The sequence below is a fragment of the Capricornis sumatraensis genome, chromosome 11 (assembly GCF_032405125.1).
Source record: "Capricornis sumatraensis isolate serow.1 chromosome 11, serow.2, whole genome shotgun sequence".
In the NCBI taxonomy this organism is placed as follows: domain Eukaryota; kingdom Metazoa; phylum Chordata; class Mammalia; order Artiodactyla; family Bovidae; genus Capricornis; species Capricornis sumatraensis.
The window spans coordinates 23,741,703-23,756,424 of record NC_091079.1 but is presented as its reverse complement, the minus strand read 5'-3'; positions in this window follow the sequence as shown (position 1 = coordinate 23,756,424).

Here is a 14,722-nt window from a genome sequence, read left to right as displayed (position 1 = left end):
TGTTCTTTCTTTCTTTCTTTTTTCTTTTTTTTTTTGGAGAATGACTGCAGATTTAATCAGATCCTCAAAGTGGTCCTCGACGTAATTAAGGTTAAGAACCATTGTCCAGGAACACACTGCTTTTATTTCCAGATTAAGTTGAACAGTGGGGTGCTGCACTTCTGTCTCATACTTGCTGGCCTCAAGCAGAGCTGTTTCCCACTTCAATGGCCAAAACACCCACCTCTGCATTTACTAGAGCAGAGTGGGTGGGAATCATCTACCTTCATCCCCAGGCTGTCTTCATCTCAGTACCAGGAGAAATTTTTCCTTTTTTTTTTTTTTTTTAATTTAAATGGAAACTTGAAACATATTTGTCAGGGTTGGCTGAGGAGACAGGAAGGGGAGGTGATTCCCTGCAGGGAGCGGGTGCATCAGGGACCAGGAAGTGTTTCAGTGTCCCTACCTGATGATCAGGAGCTCGGAACGGCACTTAAATAGGACTGCGGGTATTTGTTTTAATTGGAAGAGTGTTAGTCTATTACTGGAGATTCCTGGTATTAATTCCTCTGTATGCACTTTAATGAATATGGGCTCTATGCTCACTGAGTACCAGGAAATCTCTTCTAGGAACTTGGTGCAGCTATAAACATGACAAACTCCCTGCACCATGGAGCTTACCATCTCGCAATGGAGAGAATCAATTAAAAAAGCAAATACATATGTAATAATATTAAAACAGTTATACAGTGATGAGTGATATGGAGAAAAATGAAGCAAGCTCTGGGGGCTATTTGACTAGGGTGGTCCAGGGAGACCTCTATAAAGAAAAGACTGGATGAGGGGAAAAAGCCCTGGAAACATCAGGGGTGACTTTCCTAGCCAGCAGTATGGAGATAGAGTAAAAAGCCCTTAAGGCAAGAGGAAATTCTAGAGCGTGTGTTTTGTGTTTTGTTTTTTTTTTCTTTTTTCTTTTTTTGAATGGGTTGAATGGGCGGTGTTATCAACCTTGTGAGTCTAAAAGAACACTTTTATTTCCTCATTCTATATACTCCTTGGGGTGATCACTGCTACCCCTATGCTCTCAATTAACATCTATGTGTTGATGATCTTCTACGTTCAGATTCAAGTCAAGAACTCCTTTCCGAGTTTGACTGATACCTGTAATTGCCTAAAACATACATGGATTTCTGCAGAGATCTAAAAATCTACTTATCCAAAATAGAAGTCATCATTTCCCCCTCATAATCTCTTCCTTCCCCTGTGTCCCCAGGCCAGTGAACAACATCAAGGCCAATCCATTAGAAAATTAGGAGTCATCCTTGATAATTCTACACTTTCAGATACTGTATACTGAGTCATCCATACTTCCCAATGTTCGACTGCCTTAATATTTCTCAAGTTTATTCTCCTTTCTTTATCTCTGTGACCTTAACCATGGTCAGGACCATCACTACCTCCTGCGACGGCCTCCAATCACGTCTCTACACTTCTTGACTTGCTCCCCTCCCATGTACTCTCTCTACCATAGCCAGAATCCAAACTACATATCTATGTCTGTCATTTCCCATTGTGAAATCCTCTCACTGCTGAATAAAGCTGGAAGCATCACATTTGCTGGTTTCAAATTACATCACAAAGCCATAATAATTAAAACAGTATGGTCATGGTATAGAAACAGACACACAGAATGGACAGAAATAAACCCACATATATACAGTCGACTAATCTTTGACAAGGGTGTTGCCAATACACAATGAGGAAAGGATAACCTCTTTGATAAATGGTGTTGGGAAAACTAGATACTCACATGCAAATGAATAAAATCAAACCCTTATCTTACACCTTGCACAAAAATCAACTCAAAGTGGAGAACATAAGATTTGAAGCCAAAAATCTCCTGGAAGAATACATAGCAGGGAAAGTTACTAATGCAAGTCTTCGCAGTGACTTTTTGGATACAGCACCAAATGCACAGGCAACAGAAGTGAAAATCAAATAAGTGAGACCACATCAAACTAAATAACTCTGCATAGCAAAGGAAACAATCGACAGGGTAAAAAGGCAACTTACAAAAGAGGAGAAAATTTTGGAAGCTATATATCTGATAAGCGGTTAATATCCAAAATATCTAAGGAACTCAGACAACTCAATAGCCAAAAAAAAAAAAAAAAAAGCTAAGTGTTGGCAAGGATGTGGAGAAAAGGGAACTCTGGTGCACTGTTGGTGGGGAGATAAATCAGTACAGCCATTATGGAAAACAGCATGAAAGTTTCCTTAAGAAATTTAAAATAGAACTACCATATGACTCAGCAATCCCATTTCTGGGTGTATGTCCAAAAGAATCGAAATCAGGATCTCAAAGAGATGTCTGCAGTCCCACACTCATTGCAGCATTCTTCACAACAGCCGAGACACAGGAGCAGCAATGCACACTGTGGATGAATGAGTGAAGATGTGGATACAGACAGTGGGCTGCTACTCAGTCTTTAAAGTAATTAAGGAAACCCTGTCATTTGTCACAATATAAAAGGAGGATATAATGCTAAGTAATATAAGCCAGATACAAAAATTGAAATGTTGTAGAATCTCATTTAAAGGTGAAATCAAAGTCAGTCAGACTCACAGAAGCAGCAGGTAGAATGGTGGTCACCAGCGGCTGGGGGAGGGGCACATGGGGACACATTGGTCAGAGGTGCATGCATGTGAAGTCATTTCAGTTGTGTCTAACTCCTTGTGACCCCATGGACTGCAGCCCACCAGGCTCCTCTGTCCATGGGATTCTCCAGGCAAGAATACTGGAGTGGGTTGCCATTTCCCACTCCAGGGAATATTCCTGACCCAGGGATCAAACCTGAGCGTCTTGAGTCTCCTGAATTGCAGGTGGGTCCTTGACCACTAGGGCCACCTGGGAAGCCCTTGGCCAAAGGTACAAAGTTTTAATTCTGTAAGGTGAGTAAGCTCTGAAAAGCTGATTCAGAGAATGGTGACTATAGGTAACAGTACTGTATTGTATACTTGAAATTTGCTAAGATGGACGATAAGTGTTCTCATCACATCCGATTTTAGTCTTTCAAAGATCTCTCTAGCTGCCCTGTGCAGAGTGTAGTGTAGGGGCACATATGGAGTACTGACGCCCACTTAGAGGCTCTTGTGTTAGTTCAGGTGACAGATGAAGGCGCTGAGTGCAGTAAAGATGTAAAGAAACCTCTGAGTGTCGCCCATGATCCCTCCCTCCTCTTGACCTACATTCATGGTCAAAAGGCCTTACAGTGTTCCTCTGATATTTTTCTGACAAAGGAAGTAGTTTGTTCATTCAACTGACCCCTCTCCATCTCTCCCTCATTAGGATTCCTGCGCTCACTATTTCCCATCCATCACTTCTCCTCATCTTAATGCCCATTCTTGAATTCAAGACTTTTTGCTTCTGATGGCACCCAGTGGCATGTGGAATCCCAGTTCCCCAAGCAGGGATCAATCCTGTCTTGGAAATAGGAAGTCCTATCCACTGGACCATGAGGGAAGTCCTAAATTCAAGACTCTTATCTGAAAAGTCTCCAGAGAGGCCATCATATTTCTGGCTTGAACCATCTTCTTGACTCCAAACTCTATTCTGAAGCTAGGGAGAGTTGTCTGTCCACTTCTAAACCTCTCCATGTTTCCCAAGACCTTCAGGTTAGAGGACATGCTCCTCAGTTGGCCTCAAAAGACTCTCCAAGACGTGCCCCTCTTCTGTCCCCAGCCTCAACAGACACCGCTTTACTTGTGTTCCAGCCCTGCCCATTCATATCACTTCTTCGCTATCTCCAGCCTCCACAGCTTTACACGTTACCTCCCACTGAGGGCCCCTCCCTCCACTTGGAAATTTCTGTCGATTTCTTTTAGGCTCTCTCTCTTCTGTGAGGGCTTCCCAGGTGGCAAGAGTGGTAAAGAAACCACCCATCAATACAGGAGACAACAGAGATGAGGGTTGGATCCCTGGGTCGGGAAGATCCCCTGGAGGAGGGCATGGCAACCCACTCCAGTATTCTTGCCTGGAGCATCCCATGGACAGAGGAGACTGGCGGGCTACAGTCCATGGGGTCACAAAGAGTCCAACACGACTGAAGCGCCTTAACACAACACACTCTTCTGTGAAGACTTTCTTGACAGTCCCTCCCAGGAAATGTATCGAATGTTTCTCCCCTTTGCTTTCCAGAACCCCGCCTTGCCTACTTCATTTCTCTGTTTCCATGCCTGATCCCCTGCCTACCTGGGGCAGCTCTTGGCCTTGTTCACAGGTGAAACCCCTGCCCTGGTGTGATGAGTGACACGCGGCAGGCTCTTGATTCAAATTTTCTGACCTGGGCACACACAGGGCCTGTCCAACCACATCAGAGGTGGGAGGCCATGGGAAAGAGCCCTGGCCCAGCTGCTCAATTTCACCTGTGATGCTAAAACTTCCCTCGGGAATTGCTCCTGAGATCAGTGTGCAGCCATCTAGAAACGATCCATGCTTGAACAGAAGTATTTGATGTTGCTGAGCACCCAGAGTCTGGGAAGCTCAGTGAATATTAGGGATATCCATGAATCCCCTCCAGCTCTCGCGGGTAAGACAAGGCTTCATCCACACAATGTCTTATATTTTTAATGAAAGAGATCTTCCAGGATGGACAGAGCAGCAGACCATCTTACTTGAGGCCAGATAAGAAGCAGGGGTGGGACAGGAGAGATGGTAGGGTGCACTCAATACCTGCTTAAGTCCCATGACCATGGGACAATTCTAAAAGAGAAATATGATGGGGAAGAAGCGGGTAGACGTGCATGAGCTGTGCTTAGTCGCTCAGTCGTGTCCAGCTCTTTACGATCCCATGGACTGTAGCCCATGTATCCCCATGGACTGTAGCCTTTGTCCATGGGGATTCTCCAGGCAAGAATACTGGAGTAGGTTGCCACACCCTCCTCCAGGGGATATTCTTAACCTGCAGGTTCTTTACCAGCTGAGGCCATGTGCATTAAAATGTAGTATTTGGACAAGCGACAAGCTTTGATCCAAAAGACAGCCAGAGGGCCACAGAAGTAAACTTGGTGAGGAGAAACATTAATTAACAGATGGAAACACTGAAATCAGGAAGATGGGGCCGCCAAAATCACCCAAATTGTTTATAGATGAATAAACAGAGGCCCACAAAGGTGAAGAGGCCAGGTCAACAGTCCTGTGAGCAGTTAGGTTCAGAGTCGGGATGAGCATTCAGCCCTCATATCTAAATGTTGAGCTTATTCCACTGTTTCTTGGTATCTTACATGGAAAGAGGGCTCTTAGAAACCACCATCTTCCTATTAGTAGCTTTTCTCCCCCTGCCTGTCCTCTGCCCCCAGTGCCCTCTAAAAGATAAATGAAATACAGGCATAGAGAGAGAATGCATTTGGGGACATTTCTCAAAAAAGTTGGAACTTCTATTATGAGCAATTACATCTGTCATTTGGAAATTACAGATATCGTGAATTATGTGCCAGGCATGTCACTTTTCTTATAACGTATGCCTTGCCAACCCATCGTGAAAGGTAGCTGCCATTATAACAGTACAGAGACAAGGCAGATGGCTGAGGGGACAAAGTGGGGCACTGAAGGTCACGGAGAGCTAACAGGTGTAAGAGTCAGGGTTTCCAGCTCACTCTGTCTTACGCTGTGTAATCAGACACAGAGACTTTGCTCATTTTCCAGGACCAAAACAAATTAAAAGAAATAAGGTACTGGGGTTGTTTTTACTGCACAACTGCCCATTCACTCCTAGTGCCTGGCATCTTTGTGATTCGGAGATCACCATATTTCACAAATGAGAAAACAGGAAGACCATGTGTCCTTGTCCTGGGCCCTCTTAGAACCAGGATTCAAATCTAGGCCTTCCTGATCCAGTGCTTTTCCATTACACTGGAGCCGAAATCAAAGAAAGATATTGAAGGGAGAGAAGTACATTTTCAGTTTTAAATACTCCATCAGATGTTTCCAGCATATGTTATAGGAAGGCCATTCAACACCAGATTACCGTTACTCTAAAGTACGCACTCAAAAAGATATGGGCATTTTTAAGACAAAACATGTGTTTTTGTCCTCCTTCACTCTGCTTCAGTGGGTTGACCCTAAATAACAACAACCCAGCACGCATCCTTCAGGCTGACTGCACAGAGACTGAGGAGGCAGCTCGGTCAGCCTCTGTGCAGCCCCTTCTGGGGCTGGTGGCCATGCTGCCAGTAAGACTTGTGCCCACCTTCAACAGCCATCCGTCACGACAGCAGCTGTGCCAGGTGCAGGGACCACAACTGGGATAGAATGGAACCTGGATCCTGCCCACAGGAAGCATGGAATCTGGAAGAAGAGTGACAAACCCAAGCGACGACAACGTGACACAGCACACGCTGTCACAGAGCAGGTCCACAGTGCTGCGGGAGCACAGGGGAGAGTCCAGAAAGGCTTCCTGGAGGAAGGGGCATTTGAGTTGTGTCATGAATGGAAAAAGGAAATGAGCAATGGTCCATTTGAGGCAGAGAGACCAGCGTGAGCAATATCAGGGTTAGAAAAGAGCAGAGACTGGTATAAGACAGTCCAGCCATGCCATCAAGCTGTAAACCTTCAAATTAGGCAAACATTTGGTAAACATCTGGCATTACAGAGCACAGCTGGATGAAGGTGAACTTTGCCCCAACTAGCTCACAATGTGTGTCCAACGAATGCATCTAACCAACACCAAAATGGGTCCCCACCATGTGCAAATCACTGTTCAAAGGGTAAAATGCTTAGTCCAGCCCTGTGGAGAGCAAACCTCAGTGTTCCCAAACTAGATAAGTACTGCATTTGATGCCAAAGCCCTTGACCTTCAACATCTGCAGGCAAGGATGACATGCTGTGTTTCCTCTGATAAAGCCCTCTTTATATTTCCCTGAGTGTATCTTGGACCAGACTACAGGGTTTCAGCTGTGAGTCACTGACCGATATTTCTACTCCTTGTTCATACCTGAAGCACATTGAATGATTTGCTGATCTGAGAAAGGGAGTTTCTTTAGAAAACGATGATAATTCCTTTTATTTGCATGAGACATTAGGTTTTGAAAAGTTCTTCCCCATCATCCCACCTGACTGTCCCAAGAGCCTGGCAAGCATCAAGAACTGTTAGCATCCCCATTCCACAGATGAGACAAGGGAGTCTCAGTGAGGTGGGGAAATTCAAGGTCACACAGCAAGTGTATGAAGAAATCAAGGCTCCTATCCATGTTTCCTGGCTCCCAAATCATGTCCTCTTTTCTCTACACCTCACCATCTGCCTGGAATACATAATATCATTCTCATTAAGACACAAATCCCAAATGAAAGGCCAGTCAAATCACAACCCCACAGGCAACATAACTACAGCATAAATTAAAAGCCCAATTAAAGAACATGGCCTTTTAACTGGGACTTATCACTATCCCCAGAAGCCTGAGTATAAAGAGAAAGCCTGTAAAAGTCAATTGCTGCCCATCTCAGAAATTACCCAGAGACCCACTTACCCATATGCAAAGAGATGTTAGACCCAAATTATTCACCCAACTTCATCTCCCTCCTCTACAGTCTTCTGGAGCCCTGACCCCTGCTGAGCTGGGTTTGGAATCATGCCCAAACCTTTGCCCCTCTCTCTGGTCTGCAGACAAGGTTAACAGTCCATCACTCTGGGAATAACACTGGTGCCTCTCAGCTCTGACACATCCCCTAATATCAGGAACAGCAGAACCTGATGGAAAAACAATGCCTCCGTAGTTCAAACAGAACTGAAGCTGAATTTTCTAGCTGTTTGAAAGTGAAATAGTTTGCCCATGGCTGGTGTCCTCTTTGGCCAAGGGGACAAAGAGTGTTATTATTATCCATGAAAGTCTTATTTTGCTGACAATAGTTGTAAGGATGGCTAGACATGAGTTAAGGGGGATAAAAAAGAGGGACTTTTTTAACCGTTCATTTATAATTTAATATCTATTCCCACTCCACCCCTTATGGCCAAAGGCAATCATGTGATAAACTTCAGGGATACCCCTGGGTCCAAAGGCGGTAACAGTTACCACTCCCCCTTGTCTAAATATCCCTTCCAGTTGGTAGGCTTGAAAGTGACTTTACAAAACAAGACCTGGTGAGCCCTCTGCTCCCTTTCCGTGTCAAATACCACCCACCCTCGCCCCTGGCCAAGCTACAGGGTCAGCCTGGACCACAGAGAATCACTATCCCTGCCTCAGTTCGCCCCAACATGGTCCCCTCCCCAGCCTGCTCTGGGTCAAGGGCTCCGAGAACCTGCCTCCAGAAGGGTCGGGATGTGCCCTCTCAGCCTCCATCTGGGACTTCCGTGGGGATCACCTCATTAACCCAGCGTCTCCCCACCAAGTCACATCAGACTGCCCCTCGTACCCTCTCAAGACGTGTCCAGATGCGCCCTGAGACTAGAAGACAGAGACTGGGGGAGACAGAAGGAGATAAAGCACATTTCGCGGCGGTGGAATCCCTGTTAAGTAAGAAAGGCATCCAACTAGCAACCACGCTTCCAGAAACGTCACTGCCACAGAGGACAGAGTTTTGCAGCTGCCGAGCCCGGAGCGCTCTCACCTACCTGTCTCCCCACTGCAGGGCTCCCCTCTCTCACCTCTGGGGCCACCAGCTCCTCGGTCCCTCACTCAGCTCTTTCCGCCTCCTTCAGTCGCCAACACTTGCAGCGGCAGTGGGAGGACCGCGGAGTCCGGGCACCTGAGAGCTGGGTCTCGGGTCCCCGCAGCAAGGCTGCCTGGAGGAGGAGCGAGAGGCTGCTGCCCTTGCCGCCGCCGCCGCCGCCGCCGTGGTGCTGATGCGGTTGCTATGGTTATGGAACTCCGCAACTGCCCCCTTCTCGGCGCAACAGCTGCCCGGCCGCGGCCTCTTCCGGGGCAGCCCCGGTGAAGCGGGGCCGGGTGGCAAGGCTGGAAACGCTGGCGAAAGGGACCCGCCGCCACCACTGCGAAAAGGAAAAAAGGACCGAGCGCCCGCGCCCGCGCTCTCGGCTCTCGCCCGCTGGCTCCGCTCACCTCCGCGCCCTCGCTTCTCCCCTTCCCTCGCCGGGACGCGGCCAGACCCCGGCACCCGACGCGCAGCGCGCCCTCGCGGCCTGGAGAGCCGTTCCTGCCGCCGCCGGCTGGCCCGGTTCCCCGCAGCCCTGCGCACCGCCCCGAGGCTGCGCGTCGGGCGCGGAGGCGCGGCGCCCCCTTTCCCCAGCCTCGGCCCTCTCCGCCGCCAGTCGGCGACGGGAGCCCGCGGGCCGGGCCGGATGCCCAGGAGCCAGACCCCGCCCGCTTGCCCGCCCTCCCGGCCCGTGTAAGGGGGCGCAAGCAGCTGAGACCCGAAGCCCACCGGCTCCCGCCAGCCAGTCCCGGCCGCGAGCATGCTCAGTCTTCGCCTCGGGAGTTGCCCTCCTGAATTAAGGAAAATAGAAATAGAAAGGTTCTCTCCAGACATCACTCTAACCTCTTCCCCGCCCAGGGAGGCGGGGGACGGATGACAGGGGTTAGAGCAGACGGCAGTGATAGTAAACTTTGAAGAGGGGCCCGGGGGGGGCTGCCAGGGGCAACACATGAGATGCCCAAGAAAGGCTTAATGCCCTAAGCAATCAATATTCCCAATACAATCAGCAGTGGCTGTCAATCAATTGGCTAACCCATCATTGGCTAGTCACCTACTTCATGATGGACGTTAAAGATTCAGACATGTCTACGATTTGGTCCCCGGAAGAGGGGAGAAGATTGAGGAGAGTTAAACTGACTCCCTGCCTACTGAGCATCCTTCACCAAGCATTGCGCATAAAGAGGTCTCTAATTCTTGCCATCTCTGTTTTAGGAAGGACTCCCGGCACCCATGATACAGATTAGAGCCTCAGGAAAAAGCCAAGATTGGGACTGCGGAGACCAGTGCTTCCTCCTTTCGACCGGGTTGCACTAATTCACAATCCAAGAAGAGATGTGCTTGTAACCAGTTACAACTAGGGTGATTAGTGTCTAACCCAAAGGAATGTGCCCTGAGACCTATGTTCCCACTCACCCCCAACTCCTTATGTGGTAAAATAGCATTATGGCTTATCACCGTGAAGCCTTCCTCTTTCAGTTCCTGCTCTGCTCATGGTAAGGAGAGGAGAAGCACAGAGATACTATAGAAACTGAGGCCTCCAGGCAGTCAGGAGTAGGGAGCTGTGTGGACATGACCCATGTATCAGGACCCAGGGGTCTCCCCATGGACACCAATCACAGATCCCTGGTGGTCAACAAGATATCCAACATCATGCAACTGGAGCACTGTCCTCTAGGTCCTAAGGTGCCCTCGCCCCATGTGGACAGAAACTCAGGACCCTGCTCCAAACTGGTGCATTCTCAGCTTGGCTGAATGAGGCTCTGAACAGCTAGGGGACTACAAGAGGTCTCAAGAAAAGCCCTCCCTGACCACTGCCCAGGGTGGGTCTAGGTGGAACCAACTGCAAAGCAGAAGTAACCCTCCAGTTATCCCACCAGCCAGGGACTGACCCACCATCCATCAAATCACACAAGCCAGAGACCTAGCATCACCCTGGGGTCCTGGGCTCCCTGCCTGCTTATCTCTACCCATCCCACTCCACTCCACCCACACATGAGATACCACCTTCGGTCATTTCCACCATGTAAGCAGCAATCAACGTTGTCATTAGCAGGGACCTCACAGGAATTTTTTTTTTAATGTCTTACAGCAGGAGGCAGTGAGTACTGGTGTCTCTAGAGAAATGGATCTCAGCGTTATGGTTTGAGGGGAGCATCTCCAGATGGGACAGGAGGACACTGACAGATACAGAGTCTAGTCCAGCCCCAGGTGAAAGGTGACACCCCACGTGAAGAGCTGAGAGACACAGCTAAGTGTGGGGAGCTCCTGGCTGAGTTTGGTTCTGGAGGAAAAGAGGTAGCCCCCCTCAGAGGGCCACAGGGGCTCGAGCCCCTTCAGAATGAGCAAGCGATGACAGCTGAGTGGGCCTGCATTGTCTCACTTTGTTGTAGAAAGCAGGCTTTCGATGGTGACATCCTGTGGCAAGAAGAAGCAACTGTCTTTTCGTGTGCCTGTTGGTCATCTGTGTGCCCTCTCTGGATAAGTGTCTATCAGATCTTCTGCTCAGTTTTTAATCTCAGTTTGGTTGTTTTCTATTGACTTGTGTGAAATATATATATATATATATATATGTATATATTCTGTATATTAACCCCTTACTGGTCACATCATTTGCAAAGATTTTTCCCGTTTAGTAAGCTGTCTTCATTTTGACAATAGTTCCCTTTGAGAAATACAAATCATAACTACAGTGAGGCTTCCCTTTATAGCTGTTAGAATGGTCATCATCAAAAGGGCTATAAAGTAACAAACGTTGGAGTAGATGTGGAGAAAAGGGAACCCTCGTACACCATTTGGAGCAACGTAAGCTGGTGCAGCCTCTACGGAGAACCATGTGGAGGCTGCTCTAAAAACAAAACACAGAACCACTGTAGATTCCAGCAGTCCACTCCTGCTGATTTGTTTTTGTTGTTTAGTTGCTAAGTCAGGTCAGACTCTTTTGCGACCCCATGGATTGTAGCTCGCCAGGCTCCTCTGTCCGAGGAATTTTCCAGGTAAGAATACTGCAGTGAGTTGCTGTTTTCTTCTCCAGGGGATCGTCTCAACCCAGGGATTAAATCCACGTCTCCTGCTCTTCAGGTGACTTTTCCACCATAGAGCCACCTGAGAAGCCCGGGAATAGAACTACCATATGATCCAGCAGTTCCACCCCTGGGTATATAGCCAAGAAAATACAAAAACATGAATTTGAAAATCCCCATGGATTCCAGTGTTCATAGCAGCATTGTTTACAATAGTCAAGACATGGAAACAGCCTGTGTCCATCAACAGATGGATAGATGGGCCTAGTAGGCACCAGTCACCATTTTAAACTCATTTCATCTTCACAACAACCCCTAGATAACCCTCTTAGGAGGAAACGGAGGCAAAATTGCAGAACTTCACAGAAAGCACACAACTAAAGGAAGCTAAGCCTGGATTTCAGCTCCTGACTCCTGTGTAACACAGCCTGGATGCTCTGTTGTGACTGTGGTTTACATTATCTGTTGTCCGTATTTGTAAATTATATAGGAATCCTACCAGCATCATCTAATGCAGGGTTCTCAACTTCTGCATTATTGATATTTGAGACCAGCTGATTGTCATGAGAACTGATGCTGAAGCTGAAACTGCAATACTTTGGCCACCTGATGTGAAGAGCTGACTCATTTGAAAAGACCCTGATGCTGGGAAAGATTGAGGGCAGGAGGAGAAGGGGACAAAAGAGGATGAGATGGGTGGATGGAATCAAAGACTCGATGCACATGAGTTTGAATAAGCTCCAGGAATGGACAGGGTGTGGTGCAGTCCATGGGGTCAAGAAAAGTTGGACTTGACTGAAGGACTGAACTGAATTGAACTGATTGGCATGAAGGCTGGCCTGTGCATTATGGGATGTTTAACACCTTCCTTGAACCCTGCCCACTAGAAGCCAGTAGCACCCTGACCCCAACTCCACCACCCTCAATTTTGACAAACCCAACAGTCTCTAGACATTGACAGATGTCCCTGGGCAGGGAGTGGGGTGAGAAAAATCACCCTATATTGAGAATCACTGATCCAAAAAATAGACTTAGGGTAAATTTTGTAACAAATTATAATGAATGCAAATCCAATTTCAAATAAAATTACTTAGATTTTTAAAAATTAAGCCAGAATTTATTAGATATGATCAGATCATCTTTGTTTTTCTTTGAAGACTGGGCTGGCAAAGGCTTTCTTCCGGTCAAGATGCTTGCTTGATCTTTTCTTCTTGTTCGCTCGTATTTCCCTTGCAAGTACATCTATCTTTAATCTATGTACATGTATTTCAAAGGGGGCCTTTTCAAGTTGTTTAACCAGTTTGAGAGGATCAGTTTAAATTCATACATGATCATAATTTAATTCCCTGGTGGCTGAGATGGTAAAGAGTCTGCCTGCAATGCAGGAGACCCAGGTTCGGTTCCTGGGTGGGGAAGATCTGCTGGAGAAGGAAATGACAACCCACGCCAGTATTATTTCCTGGAGAATTCCATGGACAGAGGAGCCTGAGGGGCTACAGTCCATGGCGCCACAGAGTTGGGAACAACTGAGTGACTATCACTTTCACTTTTCAAGCACCCTGTAGCATTTCCCATTACGCTGAATGAAGGGAGCCACCGTCAAGTTCTACTCACCATATGGCGCTTGGAACCACCCCCGGGATCATGCAAGGCAGGTGCCCATCGACATGTGGACTGAAGGCATCCTCAATCCATCTTCATACTTAACATTAATGAAACAATCATTTTTAAAGACAGAGTTCAATGTAAATGGACACTTCAGTATATTCGGACTCTAGATTCTAAAATATGATCACCTTGCACCTGCCCACTCCCAACCTAGAGACCTGCAATTAAAAAAAAAAATCAATTAGGGATCCATTAGAATCAGAAGGACCCAATGTGAAACCAACTTCAGCCATTTCCCACTTATGTAACTTAGGACTATGTGCATAGGGCATAATCTGCCTGAGCACGTTTCCTCATCTGCAGATTTACAATGTTTAATACACACAGGAAAGGAGTCTAGCCTCTGGCCAGTTATGGTGGGTGTTCTAATTCATTCTAATTCTTCGCAGCTATGAAGCTGCATTTGTCAGCCCTCCTCATAGCTGATAGGGAACTTCATGATGGCGTCCATGGCAAATCGGGTGAGCAGAGGTGATGTGACTTCCTATGGGAGGAAAAAGAGTGGGTGTGAGCTACACACACAGGCTCACACACACACACACACACACACACACACACACACACACACATATTCACATAATGTTTCTTCTATTGGTACAACTGAAAACAAAGAAAATGAATAAGCCCAGACAAGAAAATGGCCAATTCAAAATGGAGACACAGCAGAGGTTGCCTCTGAAGCTCCTGACAGTGGTGGCCTGACCTGCATCAGACTGTGATGGGGCAAAAATTAACTTACCTCTGTCACCAAGATTTCAGTTAATCTGTTTACAGGTTAGCACTGAATACCTGACATTGGCTAACACTGAGTAGAGAAACAGGAACTTCCAAACCACTAGATAATCCCTGGAGTAGGAAATGGCAACTCGTTCCAGGATTCTTGCCAGGATAATCCCATGGACAGAGGAGTCTGGTGGGTACAGTCCATGGGGTCACAAAAGAGTCAGACACGACTGCGCACACACACAGATAGTCCCTGGTCAGGGAACTAGATCCCACGTCACGTCTGAGAGTCCACGTGTTGCAGCTAAAGTTCACGTGCCACAACCACAGCACGGCACAGCCAAGTAAATAATTTTTATTTTATAATCCACAAGAACAGCAACAGTTGACGTGGCCGCACCAGGAGATGAATGCTGTTACTGCTCACTTTTTTCCTAGATGAGAAAACTAGGCACAGCTAGTTGTTGACTGGAAAAAAAGCACTACCTAAAAGTTGAAAATCATTTTACTCAGTGGATTTTTCTGAGGACGTCAGCCTGGAAAACAGCCTCTCAAACCGTTTGAGGGTCTGCTCCTAAGAGGTAAGAGGGGAGCCGGGATATACAGGTGCTGTGCAACAGAAAGCAAGTAGCCAGAACATCAAAAGATTATTGTTAATTAAAGAAACTAAATATCTTGAGTTGAT